The sequence below is a fragment of the Pelodiscus sinensis genome, chromosome 3, assembly GCF_049634645.1.
Source record: "Pelodiscus sinensis isolate JC-2024 chromosome 3, ASM4963464v1, whole genome shotgun sequence".
NCBI lineage: Eukaryota > Metazoa > Chordata > Testudines > Trionychidae > Pelodiscus > Pelodiscus sinensis.
This window is the reverse complement of record NC_134713.1, coordinates 138,928,452-138,942,907: the sequence shown is the minus strand read 5'-3', so window position 1 is coordinate 138,942,907 and position 14,456 is coordinate 138,928,452. Positions and strand designations below refer to the sequence as shown.

The 14,456-nt window shown below is 42.5% G+C and overlaps 1 protein-coding gene across 5 annotated transcripts in view; it reads right to left on the bottom strand.

Annotated features, from left to right (window-relative positions):
* RASGRP3 (RAS guanyl releasing protein 3) overlaps positions 1-14,456 on the bottom strand; it is a 79,731-nt gene that overhangs the window by 53,091 nt on the left and 12,184 nt on the right. For 2 of the 5 annotated variants that reach the window (XM_075924984.1, XM_075924985.1), the window contains exon 1: positions 3,942-4,248. The exons of 1 other annotated variant lie outside the window; for it this stretch is intronic. The gene's annotated coding sequence lies outside the window, so the exon portion shown is untranslated. Of the gene's footprint in view, positions 1-3,941; positions 4,249-14,456 lie in introns of those variants that run through there. 2 more of the 5 variants (XM_075924983.1, XM_006131318.3) reach the window with 2 other exon arrangements.

Below are 14,456 nucleotides of genomic sequence, written 5' to 3'. Positions count from 1 at the left end.
GGTCTAAGGTAATTACTACTATGTAATAAGAAAAAGACTCCAGGGACTGTTAGTCAGGGCCTGATCCTACCCAGTGGTTAGTGATTTCTGTGACATACTGAGCAGCCTCAAGTTAATGGGAGATGCAGGCGTTCAACATGTCTGAGAACTGAGCCTTTATATCCTGAACATGCACAGAAGAACAGTCAGGCTGTTAGTGTGCAGACACCACCGCTTGTCAGGTTAACCGATATTCGTTATTTCCTTGTTCTTCCTCCCACGGGTCTACATCCACTTGTTATCTCTCACAACTAGAGTGTAAACTTCTTGGTGGGTTTGAACTGCACCTAAGATAGCGGGATTCTGGTCTATGATGAAGGCCCTTCTGTGCTATGATATGATGAGCATTCTGTGCTCAATATTACACATGAGTTGTCTCACTGGCTTCAATGAAACCAATGGGACCACTATGCATAAAGCTGAGTGCATACTTAAGTTTTTGCAGAATCAAGTCCTTGATCATAAAACTTCCTAATGTACAGATTTTATCCTCTAATTGTCTGTAATGTGCTCTACATACATGGTATGCCGTGAATAGCAGCAGTAACTATCCTCACAATTACAATAGCATTAACAAAAACCCATCAGAAAGGCCAAGGACTGAATAGTCTGAAAATTGCAATACTCTCCCATCATTCAAAGCACACTGTCAGTGCCTAATAATCAAAGTGGACTTGAGCTAAGGGTTGAAACAAAATAGCAGCATAGAGAACTTTGCTCATGTTTTCTCTGTTCTGTGAACAAAGGATTTGAGTAGCTAGTGTGATCAATCAGTTATTGTCCTTGAGCACTTTTAGATTTCTAGTGAAAGGTAAAGTAATTAATAGTTACATTACAGATTAAGGCTAAATAATGCCAACTACTTGTCTGTGTACATAGTTTAGAAATTTTAGTTTTGTTTTCAATCTAATTGTTTAAGTCTGCCAAATTTGGATGATATTAATAGGAAAAGCACACAAAGGGGAGATTTTCAAAGGCCTGCCATACTCTGTAATAGTTGTTTCATTGTTGGTTTTTTTTTTCCAGGAATAACCACTGGTACTTGCAGATTATCTTGGCACTGTGTAATTATGTCATTTTCACCATGTAATAATCACCAGTGCCACAGTTTGTTGTGTAAAGCAGCCCTTTTATGCTACTGACTGTACAGAGAAACCCAAAAGGGGCCAAAATTGACCCCACAGAATATTCTGAAAGTCTGAAGATTCTCCAGCTAGCACAGAGCAAGTACAGCAGTTTTTTTTCCAGGCCCTATCCCCAACTGTTCTTGGCACGGTGTATGGGTGAGGTTTGCATGGGTGCCAGAGAACAGAAGGAGAGGGTATGGATGAATCGGTTTGTACTCCAGCTAGTCTGTGCCAGCATGTTCTAGCCAATCAAAGAGACATTTGGAAACTGAAAGAATTTCAAGCAGCCCTGATTTTGTTAGGTTTAACACAAGCGGAGAATACCCAACAGTCAGTGATGAGATAATACATGGCAAGCAGTTCTCATCCCAGCCTGCCACCTCCCACTCCCAAGATACCCCTCTCTACCACAGGGTGAGGGAAAGGTCAGAGGCTGTACTCTCTATGGGTATGTCTACACTACCCCGCTAGTTCGAACTAGCGGGGTAATGTATGCATACCGCACTTGCTAATGAAGCCCGGGATTTGAATTTCTCGGGCTTCATTAGCATAAACGGGGAGCCGCCATTTTTAAATCCCCGCTGCTTCGAACCCCGTGCAGCGCGGCTACACGGGGCTCGAACTAGGTAGTTCGGACTAGGTTCCTATTCCGAACTACCGTTACTCCTCGTGAAACGAGGTGTACCGGTAGTTCGGAATAGGCACCCTAGTCTGAACTACCTAGTTTGAGCCCCGTGTAGCCGCGCTGCACGGGGTTCGAAGCAGCGGGGATTTAAAAATGGCGGCTCCCCGCTTATGCTAATGAAGCCCGGGAAATTCAAATCCCGGGCTTCATTAGCAAGTGCGGTATGCATACATTACCCTCCTAGTTCGAACTAGGAGGGTAGTGTAGACATACCCTATATTACTACACGCTGAAGCTCTCAACTGGCACTCTTTGGTCCAGTAACATCCGTGCTCCGGTAGGACCATGGATGTTCCAGGACCAAAGAATCCCAGTGGAGGGATAGTGCCTGGAAGCCAGGCAAGCCGGCAGGGCAGTGGGGCTTTCCAGCAGGGCAGCAGGAGCCCGGTGCGCAGAGGCAGCAGAGCTGCATGGCATGGAACTGAGAGCTTGGTGCGCAAAGTCATTGGGGCTGCTGGGAGCAGCAGTGGCAGCCCAGCGAGCAGAGGTAGCGGAGCTGCCCAGCATGACAGCAGGAGCCCGGTGCGCAGAGGTGGTAGGGATGACAGGGCAGTGGAGCCAATGAGAGGGGAGAGCCAACTGGGAGAGCAGCGGTTGGGCCAGGGCTGGAGGAGGCTGGAGGCAGGGGGACTAGAAATGACCACCCCTGGCCAGGCAAAATCCCTCATCCAGGACCGGGCAGGTCTTGAGGGTGCCTGCCCAGGGAGATCCAAACTGCACCTCTCCTAGGGGCACTGGGCAAGAATCTGATGATTTTCTTCATCACCACCTTCTTGTTTTTCTTAGTGCCACACAGCTCAAACCCTTTCAGTGTGATCAAGCTGCTTTCTGGAGAATTTCAGGCTTCTCCTTAGCATTCAAAAGAACATGGACTCCTCAGGGCTCTAATCATAACCAACGGCATTCAACTGGCAATGTCATAAACTGGTTGAAAAGAAGCAATGTCAGAGCCGGATAAATAAAGTTTCCTTCTTTGCAAGTCAGAACCTTGGGATCTGTTGGCAAGCTGGCATCAGAATCATTGTTCCATGCATCTGCATACGACAATAAAGATTCAAAAGCTAGCTGGTGTTGGCATTTGACCTAATTCTGAAATAGTCTTCTGACTTTATATACATCATGTTGGACTCCACTCTCCCAACTTTTCACCTTCCTCTGACGCATCTGGTACAGATCAACTCCCATGGTAGGACACCAGACTCAATGGCTCACTGATTTGTTCCAATATGGCAATTCCTATGCCCCAGGCCTAAATAATAGCTTGCTGTCATATACAAATCCATTTATTTGACAGTGTGTATTGTAACACTTACAGTTTTTGCACATTTCAGTCCAATATGCAGCAATTCTGGGGTGTTAGGACACAAGTGATCGGAAAATGAAAGAATGCCTGAAGTTAAAAAAAAATCTTCACGCGTCCAAATATAAATTGGATTGTGAAGGCTGGAGATATTTAGGAGGCTTGGTAGCCCCGGTTTCTTGGCAGGATTGCACATATTTATTATCTAGGATTGTCAGTCATTGAAACCTTTACTGGCACATCTCATGCTCTCCCTCCCCCGTATGTATCTGCCTGTTTCTATTTTTTCCTTTCTAAAAATCCTGTCTCATTCATCAGCATACAACACAGAGTTGCATCAGTCACAAGCAACTCTTTAAAGCCAGATTGCATTGTTTTGACTGAATTCCTTTGCACATTTTCAACACCAGTATTGTAAAGTTGAATATAATAATGCCAATACTCCCCATTTGTACCCTAATCCACTTCAGAGTTGTGCTTGGAGGTCAACAGAGAACAGAAAACACCTGGACCATAAATGACCTTTCCATATCACCATCCCAGTAAACAAAAACCCCTTTCCCTTGCTAGAACTAGGACAAAACAAGAAAGATGCCCGTTTCATTTTTGCAACAGCGAACAAAGCTGTTACTAACAAAGGGTCCAGAAAAATATAGTTATAACACAAATGGCTGTTTATCATGAGGTGACAAAATATGCCTCGCCCTTACATATTTTTGCCAGGAGTCTAAAATGAAAGTAGGAAAGCCCTGGCAGTTAAAAAGCAACAACAACAAGGAAAATCACTTACTGTACTTGGTTCTGCAGAGGTATTCAATACAAACATCACCCTTCCTTGTCCAGCTGCCAAGTGCTAAAGCATGAAATGAGCAGCTGTTTCCTTCAAGCTGGGGCTGTGTGTCTTAACTAGTCACATGCCCCTTCTGATAAATCTCACTGCTGTGCCAGGAGGTCAGAATCTGAAGATCATTATTCTCCTTATTAGAAAACCTTTTCATAACAGCAGCCTTTGCTAAAGCATTTGACCGGAACGTGGAGAAATGTGCTCCACGATTAATTTTTTTTTTAAACTTGACAAATAGTTGATGAGCCTTAAGCCAAAGCAGGGGCAGCTCGAATGGAAAGTTAAACACATCCCCGTTGAGCGTTCAGTTGTGTTTCTTGTCTTACAAGGCTCTGTATTTTAATGTGGCCTTACTACTGGAAGCAGGACATTTCAAATGTTGTGTGGCACTAATCTCCTCTTCAAACAATGCAATGTCAAGCTTCCAAAGATCATGAGCTTTTAAGCTGAGTGCAACTCTCAAGTTGGATTTGGTGACAAACATGGCATCGTTAGTGCTCAGATGCCAGGGTGAACGATGCCTAATTAATACATTTGATGGGTGTAATATTTGTATTTGAGTAGCACTACACTAGGAACCCATTGTGCTAGCTGCTGTCAAACACACAGGGCCTGTCCTGAAGAATGTATACCCTAAGTAAAGAAGACAAAGGGTGGATGAAATAAGCATTGTTATTCCCCCTTTTTTAGATGGGGAACTGAAACAGAGAAATTAATACTGAAAAATTTCAAAGGAAATTAAGGGACGGAGGCACCCAAATCCCACTAAAATTCAGTGGGACCTGTGTGCATAATTGCCTTAGGACATTGTAAACCTTAGTGTATGGACTGGATTTTAAAGACACTTAGGAGTCTAGAGATAGAGATAGGCATCGAACGGGATTGTCAAAAAGAGCCGTCTGCATCTTTTGATCTTTTGTATCTTTACAAATCTGATCCTAGGTGACTTCGCCAACATGACACAGGAAGTCTGAGGCATTGCTGGGAATACAGTCTAAACTACAGATGTACTGCCTTAAACACAAAAACTAAGTAACCTGGGCTCTTCAAAAATCCACCCTAGCAGCCACCCAAAAAGTCGTCTTCTTTTTCTGAAGGTTTGTTTATGGGGCTTTCATGGAGCTAGATCTGGAATTTAATGGTGACAGGAGCTCACTCACCACTGGTACTCAATTCATTACTATCTTCAATATTAATTAACTGTTGAGATGCTGGGTGCATCACTAGAACTAATGCTAAATGGAAGTGGATAAGTGTAGGTGAGAAGGCGATTACTTTTTGGAATTGTCCTATCTTTTTCTAGAGATATTTTGAGGTTTTTTTTTAAATTTTCCTTCTTTTCAATTTCAGCTGAATTTGATCCTTTTTGTTATCCTTCCTGTTTGTCTTTTAGTAAATGATCAGCAAGGACTCTTCTGGTTGTACTGACATTTCACATGCAGCAATATCATTCTGGAATACATACACAACTTCAGAGTGTCTTGCATTTATGTCAGAGCAACAAGGATGACAGTCTGCTGTTCTTGGTACTGGAACATTAATGTCTAAACCTAAGCAGAGCAGAAATGCAGTGGAATCTAAATTAAAGTGCACAGTTAGTGATTATAAATATTATAATGAACACCATCAGGCAAATTCAGGAAATTGTTCAGACCAATGTCAAATTATCTATTTAACTATTTTAAAGATGGTCCTGTCTGCGGCGGCTGGGACTGACCATAAACAGAGGCTGCTCTGGCAGCAGCTCCTGTCTGTGAGGGGTCCTAGCTCCCTGCTGGGACCCTCCATGGACAGGGGCTGCTGGACCCGGTGTGAGCTGGAACTGAGCAAGATTGGCTCAGTCCCAGCTTGCACCGGGTCAAGGAGCTACTCCCCATTGTGGCTCTGCAGCTACCCCCTTTGTGGCTCAGGCAGCCCGACTCCTCCTACATTTAAACTGCAGAGCCTCAGTGGGGGTAGCTCCTGGAGGCTTCCTCCCTTATCAACTAATTGTGTAGTCGTTAGAAATTCTATTAACTACATGATCAGCTGATTACTCGCTTCCTAACATCCCTGCTGTGGAAGGATTAAAAACTTTTCCAAATTAAAAAAAAAGCACCCAACATTCTATATCTTGTACAGGCCAGATTTTCAGCTGGGGTTAATCAACATACCTTCAATGATGTGATGCCAGTTTACACTAGCTGAGGATCTGGTCCATTATATACATCCATTTCCGAACTTAAAACTGTCTTTTGACAGTAGTCATTTGAGTATGTGGAATCCAAGTCTAAAAACAGCTACTGGGCTTGATGATCTATTCCACTGGTCCAAATAACATACAGGTTGAATCTTTCTAGTCTGGCACCCTCAGGACTTGACTGGTGCCGAACCAGAGAATTTGCTGATCCACTGGAGGTCAGTATTGTCTAGCAGCATTATGAGCACTTCCAATGTTTACTGGGCTCTTGAAAGACATTTAGTGGTAAATTAGAGCTAAATAATAGCACAGAACACTAAGGCTATGTCTACACTGGCAGCTTCTTGCACAAGAACAGCTGTTCTTGCACAAAAACTTGCCAGGTGTCTACACTGCACGAGTGTTCTTGCACAAGTAAATTAACAGTACAGCATCGGAAAACAGGGCTTCTTCTGGAAGACTTATTCCTCTCCCCATGAGAAATAAGCCCTCTTGCGCAAGAGCTCTTGTGCAAGAGGGCAGTGTAGACAGGCAACATGAATTTCTTGTGCAAGAAACCCCTACGGCTAAAATAGACATCAGAGCTTTCTTGCGCAAGAGAGAAGTCCACATTGCCATAGACGCTCTTGCACAAAAGCATATCTCTTGCGCGAAAGCACATGCCAGTGTAGATGCGCTCCTGTGGAAGACTTTTTGCTCAAGAACTCTTCCACAAAACAGTTCTTGCGCAAGAAGCCGCCAGTGTAGATGTAGCCTAAGAGCATAGAACACTAAGTTTGCCTCCTTTGTCTTCTGGTATAACTGCATCAACTTCTTTATTTTTCTGGGCAATGCTGTGCATGCCTGGCATATCCTTTCTCCTTAATGCCCTTTGCAATCTTTGCATATATATCTGCATTCCTTTTGCTAATCTACAGTCCTGCACAGGGCCGGCCCACAACATTTTGGCACCTGAGGCGGGGAGCTCAAATGATGCCCCCATGTCACCTCGCTTGGGCCAAAACTTTGAAAGGTCTCAATTCTGCCTTCTTCTTGATCTACTCCTCTCATGGGACTGCTCTGCTATCTACCCCAATACAGGAGAACTAACAGCTTAAAATGCCTTGTTCAAAAATTGTAAGTAACACTTAACTTTCAAACGCCTGACCAGCATATGTAACTTTTCTTGTCTGCATAGTAAACACTGGCATTTTTATCTGTTTGAATAATCAAAGTGGTGCTTTCTGTGCCTTCTTGGTTGCAAAGATTTCTTGAACTGCTTCCTGAAGGCCCTCAGTCTGGGCCAGCTCATGCTCTATTGAGATGATTGCAAGGCCAACCAGCCTCTCCTGTGTCATTGTGGAGTGTAGATGTGTTTTTATTAACTTCAGCTTGGAGAAGCTGCATTCTTCACTGGCAACTGTTACAGGAAGTGTTAGAAGTATGCGCAGAGCAACAAAAGCATTTGGAAAGAAGGTGGTCATCTTATTTGTGCACATATATTCCAGAACAGCCTTTGGAGTTGATCCTGCTGAAATGTATCTTGAAAGGGCTTTCAGTTCATCACCTAAGTCACTCGCATCATTATCGCATATGTCATCGTGTGTCAACACTGTCTCTAGTGTCCTGCATTGTTGGTGTAGGTCGTCTTCAGGTATAGTGAGGAGTTTTGGAATATCATACAACATTCCAAATATACTGCTGTGTTCCTTGAGCTGCGTGAAACGTTCTTCAATTGACTGTATTGCACAATCTAGCACCTGGTTAAAGAATTCAATTTTGAATTGTTGTTTATAGACTCATAGACTCATAGACTCCAAGGTCAGAAGGGACCATTATGATCATCTAGTCTGACCCCCTGCACAGTGCAGGCCACAAAATCTCACCCACCCCTCCTAGAATAATCCTCTCACCTATATCTCAGATATTGAAGCCTTCAAATACTTTGAAGACCCCAAGATGCTGAGAATCCTCTAGCTGTGATCTGTGCCCCATGCTACAGAGGAAGGCGAAAAACCTCCAGGGCCTCTGCCAATCTACCCTGGAGGAAAATTCCTTCCCGACCCCAAATATGGCGATCAGCTAAACCCTGAGCATGTGGACAAGACTCATCAGCCAGACACCCAGAAAGTTCTCTATAGTAACTCCTATATGGGGTCTCTTATGGGATTATTCTGTGCCTCGTAATCAAAATATCTTCTTCTTCGGTGACTCTTGTATTCCTGAATGGGTGGGAAAATAGCTTCAGTGTGAAGTTCCTCTGCCAACTTCTGTGCACTCTTCAGGACATTTTGAAATCCCTCATGTGACCGGTAAGACTGTAGGTATGACTTTGCTTTGACCAGTTGTTCCATTGCTCCAGATATATCAAGGTCAACATCTTGGAGTCTCTTGCTTACTACATTTATTTCAAACAGTATGTCATGCCACAACACTAAGCCACACAGAAATTTGAAGTTATGTATGTTTCTGGTGATTCCATTTCCCTCTGCCACTGTTCTCCCATGAACAGTTCCTATCATAGCATTATCCTCCATAATGGCAACTATGGCATCATCTATCTTCCCAATTTGGTGTTTGATAGGCTTTATCGCCTCCGCTCGACTATCCCATTGTGTAATACTCAGTGGTTTCAGTGTGAGAGAGGATGTTCCTAGATGTGCTTCAAAATTTGCCATCGATGAGTTGATGCAGAGAAAAATACATAAATGCTTTGAATTACATTAAAAAATTCAGCAGCCTCACTAGAAGCTGATGCTGCATCACTGACCACCAAGTTCAATGAATGAGAACTGCATGGGACAAAAAAAGCTCGAGGGTTTAACTCTCAGATCCGTGTCTGCACTCCTCTGTTCTTTCCTTTCATGTTGGAACCATTATCGTAGCCTTGACCTCTCATGTCAGCTATTGCAATTCCCGTATCTTCCAGCTTTTTAAGAAGCACATTTGTCATACCAGCTCCTGTAGTATCATCAATGTCAATAAATTCTAGAAAATGCTCTCTGACAGTCACTATTGCAGGGACATTTTCACTAGGTTCTGTTGTTGTTACAAAATGTACCCTTAAAGTCATTTGTTCCATATGGCTGATGTCACTGTGCAGTCCAGAATAAAAGAGTAATATCTTGCTGGCTTCAGATCTGCCACAATCTTCTGTTTGACTTTTGTTGCCAGTAACTGTATGATCTCATTTTGAATTGTTTTTCCAAGGTAGTAGTGTGTGTACACTTCTTGGGTGGTGACTCTTCTTAGATGCTCCTGGAGTACAGCATCAAACTCAGCCATCAGCTCCACAATTCTAAGGAAGTTTCCATTGTTTGGCACATACAGCTGATGTGAAGTGCCACACAGTGCTAGGTTTTGGGTAGCAAGCAGTCTCACAATGGCAATGAGCCTTTTCAGAACATCTTGCCAGTAAAGAGACTCTGATGCAATCTTCTCTTGATGCTGATCATCTATGGTGGCCTTTAACCTTAGTCTCATCTCAAGCTCTTTCCACCAATGGAATGCTCTCTGGTGATTTGCTGCCTTCTCATGGCATGCCAGATTTCTAGCCAGATTTTTCCAGTCTTTCGTTCCTGTAGAACCCAATGTGGCTGGAACATTAGACTGGAAGAGTTTGCACCAAAAACAGTATGCAGCGTTCTGGGTTTTTGAGTACATAAGCCATGGCCTCTCCACTTTGTCACCATAGGGTATTTCACGCCAGTAACGTGTTGGATGGAAACTTCTATTTTCATTGTCTTTGGGGAACGTGAAGTTTTTTACTTGCTGTGGCCCATGCAGTACAAGGAAGTCCCTCAGGCTACTGCTCAAGTGGGTCCACAGTCCTGCATCATCTAGACTTAAGGAACTAAACTCAGCAGCAGCTGTTCCCTGTGCCTCCACCACACTCTTCTCTGATCTACACTTTTCTTCAGGAATGTGCATGGTTACATCCATTTGAGATGGAGATATGGGTGCTGCAGTAGCTGCCAGGTCTGCACTCTGACTAACTGGAAGATCAGGCATCTCCTCACCACTCACATCCTTACTGGGGCCGGAAGGCTCACCATGAACAATTTGTGTCTATGTGTCTCAGGAGAGCTTCTTCCTGCTTAGATAGAAAAGCTTCCTTTGCTTTCTTTCTTTTTCTGAATGCTGCCCCAGAGGGGCATTTTCTTCTTTCACTTATGACTGCTGTTGTGTGCCAGCTATAGTGGCTCTCAACACTCAGTTGAAGGGGACAAATAAGCAGGCTGGTAGCAGGGCCTGAGTGAGGGAAGATATCAGTGTCTTAAGGGCCTAACTGGCTCCTACTACTTCAGTTGACCACCTGTTCTCCTCAAGTGGGTTCAGGGAAGCAGCAGGAAACAGTAAGTTCCCTGAGAAGCTGGAGTTAATCAGTCCAGGATCCTGGGGGTGCTAGAGAGGTACATAAGAGGCTCCTCTGCCTCTCTCTCCCTGCAGCTCCTGCTGCTTTCTGTTATTCCCTCTCATCTTTTCTCCTGCCTGCCTGTTATGTCTCTTGTGCCCTCCTTCATCTAGCATAGCACTCCACCATCTCTGTGCATCTAGACCAGAGAGAATACATATGCACCAGCAGCAGACACAATTTTCTACACTCTAGGTCCTAGTGGCACCCCCCTTCCTCCTCCCACAGCCTGGCACCTGAGGCAGCTGCCTCAGTTTGCCTCATGGTAAGGCCAGCCCTTCCTCTCCCCACATAGCATTGAGGTCCAGGATCTCATTCAAAATTTCCTGGTGCTCTTCCTGTTCCTGGAGAGCAGTAGCGTTGATAGTCCTGGCTAGAGTGGTCACTGCAAGGCACTGTGGGATAACTCCCGGAGGCCAAGAACTTTGACTTTCACAGCACTGCTGTAAAGTCGACTATATACCATTGAATTTAGCATTACTCCTCATGAAAAGCAGAAGTACCAAAATTGATTTTAATGGCCCTTAAAGTTGATGGAACAGGCTTGTTAGTGTGAACTCATTGTTTAGAAATTCGGCCTAACGTGGCTAAGTTTGACCTAAACTCCCATCATAGACCAGGCCATAGCAATATTTAAGTTGAGAAATCCAACACTGAAAATCAAGAGATGCAGAGTTGGAGTCAACAGGTCGACTGTAACTACCTCTTAATGCTTATGTCTTGAAATATGTCCTCTCTTTACATTAGAAATTATTTGTCAGCTAATTATAGCTGGTGCAGGAGCAATGCCTACAATTAAGCTTGAGCAACACTTTTCATTACAAGATCCTGTTTTCAGTTACTTGTAATTTTACTAAAATGTAATTGTTTTGCTTGAAATTCTTTATATTTTATCGACCGAGTTTGATGTTTTGGAAAGCGTAGATAATTTGAAAGTTCTAATGCTCAGAAATGAAGGAACAAGTATTTTGTGTTGCCATGTTAAAAATGTGTATAGCAGTTTTGCTCAGAAGCATTAACTTCATGTTTTGGGGCACACAATAAAAATGTGGCAGTAGTGGAGACTAGTATTGTGGTGCCTTTTGTTCTCCCTATGAAAATTATCCCAAATTTGGCCACGTTGAAAGCCCTTTAAAAATCTTAATATGCACATGGTTGGTAGAGACCAGTCAATTTGCCAGCTACATTCTCTGAAGATTCATTTGCATTGGACATGCTCTAGCGTTTCATAGCTACTGTATGCTGACCAGGCTACACAAGCATTATTTCCACAGAGCATCTAAGCAGACACCAACTCAGAGCTGCAGGATTTTCCAGTGCGCATTCTCACAATTGTTATTTCGGAATTTACTTTCCACAGATATTCTGCAATATTGCTATAAGGATTAAGCTAAACATTTTTGCCAATAAAACATCAGTGAAAACATTTGTGGGAATCAAACACTAACTGAGTCAAAACAAATGTATTTTCCAAGATACCTAGGTCTCTAAAGGCATCCTTGTCATTCTATAGATTGAAATAATAAAATTCTATTGAATATTGGCATTTTTGGTAATATTCATAGAGCTCTTTTCATAACACCCTTGGGAAATATCAGCCCCACATTACAGAATTTAGCATTACTCCTCATGAAAAGCAAAAGAACCAAAATTGATTTTAATGGCCCTTAAAGTTGATGGAAGAGATTGTTAGTGTGAACTCATTGTTTAGAAATTTGGCCTAATGCAGTTAAGTTCAACTTAAACTCTTGGAGATACAAAGAGTTTACAGCTTGCCCAAGTTAATACAGGAAATATATGGCAGAGTTGGAAACAAATTTCATGGCTCTGTCTTGTGACATCCACAAGACAAGACCTTTTGTCTGATTTTATCCTCCTTTGTAGAGTTTCTGGGTATATCATATACGGTTGAATATTTACATTATGTGAAAAAGAAAAATACATTTCTAATCAGAATTGATAGGTTAGAAATAGTTCTTCTGTGTCTTTTATAGTCAAATGCATCTCCCAGTTTTCCAAGTACAGTGTGATTGAAAGCCCACATAAATGACGCATAACATTTCTAAGAAGGGGCCTTTTATTTCCTAGTCAACTCAACGTCTCTTGTTCTGATGGAGAACTTCGCAGCATATCATAAGATGTTTGTGAATCACCATATTGTTAATTATCCACCTCAGGGAGTTTTTCCCAAAACAAAGCTAAACTATAAGATAGAGTTATTTATAAAGCTTTGCATTATACCTAAGCAGGTGAAAAACCCTCTTATTAAACAAATACGACTTTCTGTAGAATAGTCCAAAACAGTAGAGTAACACAATGCAAGATTAAAGTGGTACAGTACATCAGTGTATGAGATTCCAAAAATGTTGGGCAAAAAAGACATTCTGCACTATCAGCAAAAGCTATTTATGCTTAAAAAAGGGATGTTTATTTTCCACACATACGGCACATCTCCATAGCAGGGCTAAAGCCGAAATAAGCTATGCAACTTGAGCTACATTAATTGCATAGCTTAAGTCAAATTAGATTATTTCAGCTTTTGATGCTATGTACACAGCGGGAAGTCAGAAAAAGAGCACTCTTCCTCCGACTTCCCTTACTCATAAAATGAGGGTTAGAGGAGTCGGAGTCGGAGTAAGAAGTCTTCTGGCTCACCATTATTTCACCATTATGTTGAAATAACTGCTTTCTGTGTAGATGTGGATTATGTTATTAAGGAATACAGTAATGTTAGTTATTCTGAAATAATGTTGCTGTGTAAACATAGATATAGGATGAATTCCTCTCATGCTGAAATCTAGCATAAACCCATGCACGATTTAACTCCCACTTAAACTAAGAGGTTTGTATCAGACTAAATAATCCACACTACACTGACCCTTAAAGTATACATGGAATGTTATCAACTTCCCCCGTAAGCCTTGGTCTTGCAAATACTTTATTTTAAACAGTGCATGGGGTTCAGTAGAATTCACTGGGTAAAATGTAGTAGCTTGGGATACTATGAATGAGTAGAAGTTATTGTGACTGCTCACCAGCATAAACATTTGCAGCAGTCTGGGCTTTAGTCAGTACTTTGCCAGATCATGCAGATTGAACATTTTAAATATTTCCTCTTATATCAGCTTTTAGCATTAGCTTTTTTTGTGTGTTATTTCTCTTCTTTTAAGGACATGGTAATATCTTTAGAGTATTGACACACCCAGGACTGAAAGTACTTTATCAGGTGGCTAATTCTCCATAAGATTTTGCTTGTTTCTCCTCAAGGGTGCTGTGCTAGGCTGTTGCATAGATCACTACATTCCCATACATTTCAGGAAAGCGTTAACTGCCTCTAAGAAAATACCTGCATTTACAAGATTCTGCTGCTTTTTTATAATGTTACTACACCACTTAGTGAGGTCAACCACCTCCTAGGTACCACTCATGCCCACAGTACCACTAATATGCCCTGCTAACAAATTTCTCACTGAAAGGGCTTCTTAAATGCTACACAAGAGTTACTTGCTCATCCATCATCCTTTCTCAGGGGTCCCAGTTTAATCACATAAATACAACTTCAAAAGAAAACTCCAAAGTTACAAAATACAGTCCATCAGTTTTACCCTCTTACCAGGTCCCTCCAAGAGTTTTCCTGCCTCTCGTCTCCATAAGGAAACACAATCTCTTAAATCCCTCTGTGAGAGCCTGTTCATTCCCAGTATTCTCCAATTTTCTCGCCTTCCAAACCTTACCACCTTTCTTGTTTTGACAGGTCCTACATATTTGGAGCCTCAAGTTTCTTGCTCTAGTATCTTGGCAGCCAGCTTCATTTACATTAAAATGGCCGCCGCGCTGTGCCGATCAGCCGATTGTCGGCACAGCGTGGTAGTCTAGACGGGGATCAGCT